Consider the following 11,235-nt stretch of genomic DNA (forward strand, 5'->3'; position numbering starts at 1 on the left):
AAATACTTGGAAATAAACCTTTGGTTGGAACTGAATGCATTCCTTCTCAAAAATATACTCTTCATATACTCTTGATCTCAAATATATAACGAATATATATATAATAAATATGTTCCGTTACAAAACACACAATAAGGTGGTGGAATGCTGCTGATTTCAAAGTAACCTTAATTTTACACCGGGGGATACAAAACCCGAAATTTCGAGTATTGTTAGAAGGTGAACTGAATATGATGCTGAAAAACAAAACTAAATCCATTACAATATTGCACGAGTAGTAATCCAGAAGCTCAGAAGTCATTACTTTGAAATAAAAATAATATATTCATTTGCGACACAAGGTCTTACAAATTATCATCTATATAGAGCGTTTTAGTCATACATTAAAAACGCATACAAAAATTGCAGTATAAGAGTGTATCCCTAGAAAGAAATGAATCCTTTTGATGGCTCAGATAAAAAATCATCTCTGGTACTACATTTTGCATAAATCATTGATAAATCCAAGAGGGAAGAACCAATCTAGTCAGTATTTAAGCATATGATGATAACATTCATAGCAATGTACACAAAGAAACATAATCATGTGCATCATTGGATGTCTACAGATGAGTTTAACACTGAGCAATGTATTACTGTGTAGTATTAAATGTTCACATACTACTTTGCCATCAAAAGTGTAATAATCAAGGTCAAAAGCATAGTGGCATAATTTGACATGAAAATCCTAATAGCTATGACTTTTTTCCTACAAGTTGGCAGCTCTGGATTGCTCTTATTCATTTACAGAAATGTTAACTTTACATATGGATAATCTTTGTATTATTGCCATATGGTCAACTAGATACTAAGTTCAAAGACCTCTTAGTTCTTTAGCTTCAGCTTTATGGTAAACATGTATGTGTCCTATATAGATTTAAACAATCATAATATACTATTGGATTGCCACTACCTTTCTGGTGAATTCACCTATTCGAATTTATCTCACTTGGGTACATTTGTACAGTTTACACAATACATTAAACTGATTTTGTGTAAAACCTACAGAGGACTATCTCAACATTGTGGCCATGTCATCTTTAAAACAAGTATAAATATTAATGCTATATCCTTAACACAGATTATTTGATACACAAAAACATGTGATTCAACCAAAAAAAAGTACTGGATTGATTTGACATAAAAATAATACTGGATTATCACCTTAGATTGCATCTTGGTCCAAAGTCTATCTTACAAAATAAAAAAATGAAAGTTCAAAACTCTGCATGAACAATTTCATTCGAAATCTTTGGCACCTTTGGCAAGACATTTTCAGATATATACCTGTATCAGAGATAGACCATGAATCCCGATCCCTGAAATAATGAAAGCACACTGTCATAACAAACACGTTAAAATGAAATACTTGTAGCAGCAAAATTCCGGCCCCAAATTATTGCCTTCCTATAAACTTTACATACTTTGACTCTTTGGTTACAAGGAATTCCAACACAAGTAATGTTAAGAATTATCAAAGATGAAGTTCTGTGTCCTTTACAACGATTATGGTTTGATACACAAAAAACATAAAATAATTTGACAACAAATAATAATGAGTCGTCTAGAGTTGAATTTTTGTCAAAACTCTGCATTGTGTGATTTGATATAGCAGAAGTGTTGACTTTGAAATCTACTATTGAATAATTATTCACAAAAGCGAATATTCATATGACAATAAATACTACGTCCATTTACCAAAAGACCTTTGACCATGTGACCTCAGACGTGTGTAAAACAATCATTTAAACTTGATTACCATTATGTCTACTTTTCATGAACTAGATCCATAAACTTTCTGCCAAGTTATATGATGCCAATCCAACAAACACCCCAAACAAACCCAAAGTTTGTTGACCCTACATTACCTTTGACCATGTGACCTGAAACTCGCACAGGATATTCAGGGATACATGGTTGCTCTTATGTCCCAAGTTTAATTGATCAGATCCTAACACTTTTTAAGTTATGAAAATTCCAGATACCCCCAACATGGCCAAAGTTTGTTGACGCTAAGTAACCTTTGATCTTGGTCATGTTACCTTAATCTCTGGCAGTATGTTCAGTAATACTTGATTAGCTATGGCACTACAAAAACTTGACTTTGGTTGAGATTTAATGTTGACACTATTGTCATCGAGAAGCGGTGCCAATAGTCTTACTTTGCTACCCGGGGGGGGGGGGGTCTTACAGTGACGAGTGGATACCACTCTCCAAAAAACATGTAAAGAGGATGTCTTTTTGAAGATAGGGCACGTTACGTACGTAACATAAGAGTGTCAAAAACACAAAAATAATGAAAAAAGGGTATCTATTTTGCTAAGAAAACTATGTGTTTAGGGTCAAATTTGTGGGGATGATAAAACAAAATTAAAATGTTTTATAAAGGATTTGCATTTTCGGAATATGGAAAATACTTGTTTAGGGTGCTTTTCGAGACCCCATGGTCCAAATGGTATCCACTCGTAAATGAAAGTGCCCCCCCCCCCCGGCTCTGCTACGCATGCGAGACCAAAAAAATGGAAGTTTAGAAGTGTACATAAACACTTTCATTCTATATCTTTGGCACCTTTGGCAAGACATTTTCAGATATCTAAGTGTATCAGAGATAGACAATAAATCCCAATCCATGAAATGATGAATTAATACATCACTGTTTTCATCAATTATCTGTAAACAGCAAAAAACTGGCCCCCGAATTATTGTCTATATAACTTTAAACCTTTGTTAAAAAATTCAACACAAAAAAAATAAACTGCTGGTCCTGAGGACTTCGATATAAAAAGTGTCATCTGTTTAAAAAAAATATTTTTACATTATAAAGCACCATCTCTGGCAAGATTTAATTTCAGTCATCTATGAAGTTCTTAGTAAATTAGAACAATTTCAATTGAACTGCAACTTTTGATAACCCAGTATTGTCACTTTGTGAACTAGATACTTGATAAAATGCAAGAGCACCAGTTACACCTTCACCTGTATCTTTATGGTAACACACCTGTGTCCTCTATAAATACCTTCTTACACAACAGCAATATAGTACCTTTCTAGTGAATTCACTTATATCAATATATCTCCCTTGGGTACATTTATTTGTACATGTAGCATGTGATCCACTAAATATAATAATTAACAAAGATGAAGTTCTGTGTCCATTACAAAGGTTCTTGTTTGATACATATCATAAATTTATTTGACAACAAATAATATTGGATTATCCTGAAGAGTTGCATCTTGGTCTTGTAAGTCTATCTTACCAAAAAAATGAAAGTTCAAAAGTCTGCATAAACAATTTGATTCGAAATCCTTGACACCTTTGGCAAGAAATTTGCAGATAGGTCTGTATCAGAGATAGACCATGAATCCCGATCCCTGAAATAATGAAAGCACACTGTCTTAACAAACACGTTATATTGAAATACTTGTAGCAGCAAAATTCCGGCCCCGAATTATTACCTTCCTATAAACTTTAAATACTTTGACTCTTTGGTGACAATGAATTCCAACACAAGTATTGTTAAAAAATTATCAAAGATGAAGTTCTGTGTCCTTTTTCAACGATTATGGTTTGATACACAAAAAACATAAAATAATTTGACAACAAATAAAAATGAATTATCAAATTTACATTTTGGTCCAAAGTCTACCAAGCAAAATAATACAAGGCAGAAGCGAGGTTGTCTCTCACATACTTGTGATGGTAACCAAAAATATTCTGATTTGCTAAGGCATGCAACATGATTATATCAAAAGTACATTGTAAAATAACTGGGATGGAATACCATTTTGACATAAAGAGTCTTGCACATTAACTTTAATGGTGACCTCAAATGAGATTTGACCTTACCATGAGCACAATAACATGCAGGTCTCCTAAGTACAGCAAGTTTGCTTCATAAGTGACGGAAAGTTGCGGAGTTCTGTCATAATAATGACCTAAAAATGACCTTCTGCGTTACCATGTGACCTATGAACACAACATGCAGGGTTTTTTCTTAAGGACAGCTACAACCCAAGTTTGGTTCATAAGTGACTTATGGTTCCGGAGTTATGTGTCATAAGAGTCTTGCACGTTAGCTTTAATGCCGACCTGAAAAAGACCTTTGACCTTACCATGTGACCTCTGACTGCACCATGACATGCAGATCTCTTAAGAACAGCCCAAGTTTGGGTGAAAAGTGACATGTGACATAAAGAGTCTTGCACATAAACTTTAATGTTGACCTCAAATGACCTTAACATGTGACCTCCAACTGCAGCATTACATGCAGGTTCCTTAAGGACATCTACCATCCAAGTTTGGTTGAAAAAGGAAGATAGATTGCGGAGTTGCTATCATGTTTGTGAAGGGCAGACATTTGGATCCCTTAGTCTCGCCTTCACCTCTGGTGGGCAAGAAAGAAATGCATGGTCATTGGCACTTAAGTAAATATAAAAATATGACTGCAGATCTCAAATGAATGGATGACTCGAAACCAAAATGATGTTTGGAAGAGGCATAACAATTTGAAATACAATGAAGATGTGAAGTATATTTGAAGACTTGCATGGTGGTATGAATAATCACAGCAGTGGTTTATTGTACACCTGAAACTCCACTCTGACTCAAGCAAGCTTCTCTTGTCTACTCGCCCTCTCTCACCTCTCCATCAGCCTTTTACTCAAGCCTGTCACTGTGACTACATCTCGGCCTTTCCACTACTTTCAGGATTACAACCCATCTTTTTAATGATTACTCTCATTTTTGAAATAAATTCTTATTCTTTACCCTACACTTTTCTCTAATTCACTTCCACATCTATCCACCTTCATAATTCCTTTCCATGACTTTAGAGATGGTGTATCCAAACCACTTCCACTCAATGAAATCCAGTTAAACCTGTCCAAAACCAGGCGCATTCTTAAGACCGAACACCATATCCTTTATAAATGCCTCGGCTCCAGCACACTTGCGATTGATTTGTAGCTCAAGTCGAAAGGTGAGGTAGCATGTTGTTGTGAAACTTGATGGTCGGTACCATGTCAAACCCACCTAGCGGGATGCACCTTGCCCCACAGAAAAACTGCAAGAAATCCTCCAGGGTGAGACCTTCCACCTCAGGATCTGTTAATAAAATATTATATAATTACACATTACCGTTTACCTATGAGCCCATCAATCCAAAGGTAGATCAGATAATTTTATCTCCCGCATACATAAATTATGTGGACAACATTTAAAATTTATCTGTACAAAGAATCCAATTTACATATGCAATAGCCTCTATTGCAAGAAGGTAAGCTACTGCTGACAGGCAAGAATGCATTTTTGTGATATGAGACATCACCCTTTCAGCCTATGGGGTCGGTGAATCAAACTTTTTTTATGGAAATTATTACAGACCATTTAAAAACTGAATTAAACACTAAATCAATTGTGCAGAGAAATTAGAATGAAAAATAAATCACCCTTTGATGAATTTCATCTCCAATAAACTTTGTACACAAAGTATAAAAATGAGCCATTTTCAGCATGACATTGTCTCGTAAAAAGTCATGCGGCGTCACAATGCTATACCCTGTATAACACAAATTTGGTGTTTGGTGTTGCAAGACTTTGAAGAAAAAAGTCATACAATTTCACTGTGCTATATTTTTTGCGTTTTGGAAATATCATGCAAAGCGTTGATGGGGGGGGGGGGGGCATCGTGGCCCCCCAGTCCTTTTAGGGTTATATTCTTTGTAGCATTCTTAACAATTACAAATGAAAACAAAATCGCAATCTACAAAATCCCAGTTTATAAAGAAAGATAAAACATGCTGAAGACCTTAAATTCCTACCTATGTGCAGAGTTTATCATGCAAAACTGCGGGAATGGTCAGTTATGGCTAAAATACCCAAAATGACCCTCAAATGTCAAAAAGCTAAACCCATGAAATAAATTACATGGGGTCAGAATGCTTTTGAAAAGTTCATTTTAAAGGATAAATACACCAATGCTATGTGTCACAACACACACATGTTAAGATTCTGGTAACATTGACATATTTTTTGAATAAATTGAACTGGCTGTCTCACCTGCATCACACAATTTGATATAGCAGCAGTGCTGACTTTGAAAACTACTATGAAATAATTGTTCACAAAAAACAACATTGATATAAGGATACATTCATTGACATTTGACCTTGATCATGTGACCTAAAACTTGTCAGTGATACTTGATTACCCCTATATCCACATTTTATACACTATATCTATAAACTTTGAAAGTTATGACAGCAATCTAATAATTACCTCTAAAACGGCCAAAGTTCAATGATCTTAAATGACTTTTGTGTTAGGTCATGTGACCTGAAACTCGCATTAGATGCTCGGTGATACTTGAGGACTCTTATGTCCAAGTTTTATGAACTAGACCAATATACTTACAAGAGTTATGATGGATATTCAACAAATACCCACAATATGGCCAAAGTCCATTGACCTTTGACCTTGGTCATGTGACCTGAAACTCAGGCAGGGTGTTCACTATTACCTGATTAACCTTATGTCCAAGTTTCATGAACTAGATCCATAAACTTTCAAAGTTATGATACTAAGTTGTATGTTCGTTCTGATGTTCCAGGGGCCACTGGTAAATTGCAAGATGATTTGACTGAGCTTGAGGCCTGGGCTGAGAAGTGGCAGCTACGTTTTCACCCAGATTAATGTACTGTTTTGAAGATTGGAAGAAGTAGGTCTGACTCTGAGTATCATATGACCAAAGGTTCGCAATCGGTTGTTCTACGTGAATGTGAGAGTGAGAGAGATTTAGGAGTTCAGGTAGACTCACGTCTTTCTTTCAAGGAGCACATTTCCAAAGTGGTGTCAAAGTCTAATAGACTGCTTGGTATTATAAGAAGAACTTTTGTACATTTGGATAAGACCTCAATTAAGCTTTTGTTTAACTCTTTAAGAGCCATTGGCAGCTATTTGTGCCCTTAGGCCTCTAATGCCATTGGCACGTATATGTGCCCAAGTAACTTTTTTTTGTTTAACCAATTTTACAGCCAGAAAATCAACACCATGTTCTGTGTTTTTTATGTTGTTATACTGGCAAGGAATTCACAATTCATTTTATCATATAAAAAATAGTGGTTTACATGGTTTGAGTAAAATTGTATTTTTGCATCATTATTTTGAAGAGTTGATTTCAGGTATTGCCGCGATCTGAATTAAGATTTCCCCTATAGACACGTGTGATATAACGGTTGTGTGTAGCAATACACGTACTTCTATGGGCAGAGCAAAGGCGAATGTGCGAGGGCATTCAGCTCGGAATTGACCAATGACAGAGCGGTACGATGTTCCTCACCCAACACTACTCACCCATTAGCTATTGTCATATGAATATTCATGAGCTATCGATCGGGTCTTTTGCAGGCCGGTATGGTAGTATTCTTGTGTCAAGGCTTTTTTATGCCTGCAAATGTGCACGATTTGTGGAAGATTTTTTTTTTCGGGGGGGGGGGACGGGGGAAAGGTCTTATACTTTGTTTTTAGCATTCTCAAAAAATTGTTCTCGCTATGAATATATGAGTAAAGAAGGCTGACATTTCCAACTCTTGTCTGCGCACTACAATCATCACACTCATTATTTATTTATTCATTTATTATTGTTATTATTATTATCATTATTAGTATGACTATTATCATAATCATTATTATCATTGTTGTTATTGTAATTATTATTATCATTATTCTTCTCCTTCACCTTCTTATTATTAAAGGGAATGTCTGGGCTGAAAGTATTTATAGTTTTATAAATAGAGCATAATTCACTGAGCAAAATACTGAAAAATTTCATCAACATCGGATAACAAAATAACAAAGTTATTGAATTTTAAAGTTTAGCAATATTTTGTGAAAACAGTCGTCATGAATATTCATTAGGTGGGCTGATGATGTCACATCCTCATTTGTTCTTTTGTATTTTATTATATGAAATTAGGTTTATTCAATCTTTTTTCCTCCAAGCACTAGAAAAATTGAATTGACAACTGATTTAATGCATTAATAGATATCAGACAAAAAACAAAAATCAGAAGAAAAAAAAACAATCGAAATCGAAAATGGTGAACAGTAGCGAGCGGTGATGATTTTTTCTCTCCGCTCCAACAACGCTCGGGCGGTGTGACAAGGCCTTTATATATTGTACATCATGTTATCTGAACAAATTATTCTGTTTTTACTACGGATAGTGCTACGAGCTGGGGAGACCCTGGGTGGATGCCGGATTTTTATGTAGGGGGGGGGGGCTAATTGTTTTCTTTTTACCTGGGTCACCCACAAAAAAGTAAAATGTAAAAAGAAATAAATATCGGAACCTTTGAAAGTATTGAATAGTCAAATCAAAAGACGTGCGTGAGCCCCGATTTCTAAGAACATCCTGTGCTAAATTGCTCTCCTAGATAATAGGTCAGGAGGGAGCGCGGATTAGAGATTCCTCGTGAAAGAGAGTCTGGGCATCTATTGTTCATGACTTAGTGGCATGAACAAAAGCATGTAGTCGCGGAGAATGTTAACAGGTGGCTACATTGGTCAGACCGGTAATACAGAACAAATAGGCATATTTTCTTTTTTGAAAATTTGTATTGATTTTCTGTTTGTAACTGATCTGCATTTCCTCTTCTTTGATTCACGAAAAATAAACGGGTTTTTTTTCTTGCTTTTTTGTACTTTGCCAAGAACGCCCATATCATTTTGTGGGATTTTATACCCGAAACTTGTTAGTAGTGAATCTGTCCGATCCCTCTTTATATTTTGATATATCATCTTTAAATTCATATTTTGTCTTCTTCTGACTGGCAATAACTTTGTTTGTTACACTACGAATAAAAAAAGCACAGGGTCTTATTTTGAAGACTACACGAATGAAAGTTTACGGTTGGCCACACTTTGAAGATATAGGGTTCTGATATATTACTGTGTGTGTTTGCGTGGGGAACACAGCTGTTCTGTGATTGGTCACTTGATCGAAGACGATGCCCTTTTTTGGAAAAGAACGCTTTCAATTGTGTGTGTATTCTTCAGAGGAAGCAACTTAACCCTTTGCGTGCGGACCCGCGAATCCCGATACCTCTCCCTGCGGCGGAGCCGTTTTGGTACATTGCTGGTATTTGGATCTGTGGCGGTGTTTTCCCAATCAATTGCTAATTTCGCCAAACTGATGTATTTTCAGGATTTTTAGTAAATGTAAAGATGAAAGATCAGACAATTTTCTTTCTAGAAATACAGGTTTCGCTTCTCAAATCAACAGAATAGTTAAGAAATTTATGAGGAAAAAGTCGTGTTATTTTGTAAAATCTTCGCTTTTTCCCCAAGTCAATAGGCACTGTGTACAAAAATGCGTAAGGGCAATCAGCACGCGCGGACAGGTCGGGTTCGATCGATACCGCTTTGTTGTCTGCTCTAGTGCTTTTTTTCATTGCCTATTGTCCCGCTACTCATGAATTGTCTCTTTACCTCCTTGTAGAGAGATCATTTGCAAAGTGTATAATTACAACGATAATCCGTTTTGGGTGAAATCACAGCATACCAAATACCTTTATTTTCCAGAATGAACAAAAAAGCGCGAATTTTTCCTTGCAAGTGCGATGATGATGATTTAACACCGCGCAACGAAAGTCCGAAACTATTTTGTGATTTTTGGGGGACTTCAAGACGGTGGCCTCAACGTTTCACTAAATATCGTCTTTGGTATCTTTTCATAGATTATGGTTTGTATTTAAAAAAAATGTTCCTGAAGATTACATACCAATATTCGAAATGTTTTCCGTTGCAATTTCAAAGAGTGAAGGTGTAAATAAGTTTCAAATTATATAGTGGATCTGAAATCATACCTCCCAACGCTCTCCTCGTCTCGTTCTACATTTCATTTTTCTTTATCTTCTTTTTCCCTCCAAAATAACCATGCTACCGACTACTGTTCGTCACAATGAGAGAAAGTAAATTATTTTCATCTAATGAAATTGTAATATCTAAATTAAAAGTGTTTTATTATGTTCCTCCATTTTATTTTTTTTAACCGTTCTGGGGTTTTTCACAATCGAAAACAAAATTAATAAATAAATCATGAAAGATTTGTATCACTTTTTGTCTCTTTCTTTTTAATCGTTCAATTAAAACAGTACAGGGGTGTTGGAGTTGGTAGGAGGCGGGAGTCCACCCCCCCCCCCTTCAGGAAACGTATACAAAAAGGGGAACTATTTCAGTGCTGTCATGCTCAAGAAGAAAACGTTCTTGCCATTTCTTAAGCGCCTGCATGATTTGTCAATAAACAAGTAGACATTTACATTGTTTAAATGTTACTGTCGTAATATGAAAAGCAGTATTCCTAAGAGCTTTTTGTACTGCTAAATACGAAAAGCAGTAGGTCATCCTGACGAAATCACTAATCTTCATTTTATTCAGGGCGATGGCTATTTGTTCCCTGCTCTTTTTATAAGGGATTTGTTTTAGCGTCCACATGACTTTCTTTTGTTTGGGGAGTGCCGAGATCAAGAACTACAAGGACGTTTTCATTTTCGAAAGAGAAGAGGATAAACGTCGTTCTAAATTGCTTTATTCTCTGTTTATTTCCTTTGAAATATAAAGAAGACAAAAATAATAGCAATAAGATGAGAGAATGAAAGAACGCAGGGGGGGGGGTTCAAAGTGCACCAGGGGCACTGGAAAGCTACTGAAATCATTCTATGTGACTGGCGGATGTTGTTTTTTTTTTTGTTTTTTTTAGGGGGGGGGGGGTTATTGCGCATTTGTCAATATAAAGTGTAGTAGTCTACATGTATTTAAAAACGGTACCAAGGGATTTTTTTCGTTTTCCCTTTCCCTGGTTTCTAACCTGTAACTGAATGTATTATCTACCGCTTTCATTCCCTTTCCTAAATCTAATGTATTTCTATATCCCCTCCCCTCTACACCTTTTTTCCCCTCTTCTCATTTAAATGATATATGTATCGTCTTCCTTCTCCCCGATTTGGATTACGAGGTATACCCGCCCCATCCCCCTCTATCAATTCTCTCTGATTTATTTCTTCTCAGTACCTGTCATTTTACATTACTTCTACCTCTCTCTCTCCCTTTCTCTCTCTTCATCGGAAATCGTTTCGAGAGTATGCCTCGATTTTGCCAACTTGTATTGATCAGAGATTGTTGCATTTGTGAGCCTCTCA

This window comes from Lytechinus pictus, unplaced genomic scaffold (genome assembly GCF_037042905.1).
Source record: "Lytechinus pictus isolate F3 Inbred unplaced genomic scaffold, Lp3.0 scaffold_28, whole genome shotgun sequence".
NCBI classification, from domain to species: domain Eukaryota; kingdom Metazoa; phylum Echinodermata; class Echinoidea; order Temnopleuroida; family Toxopneustidae; genus Lytechinus; species Lytechinus pictus.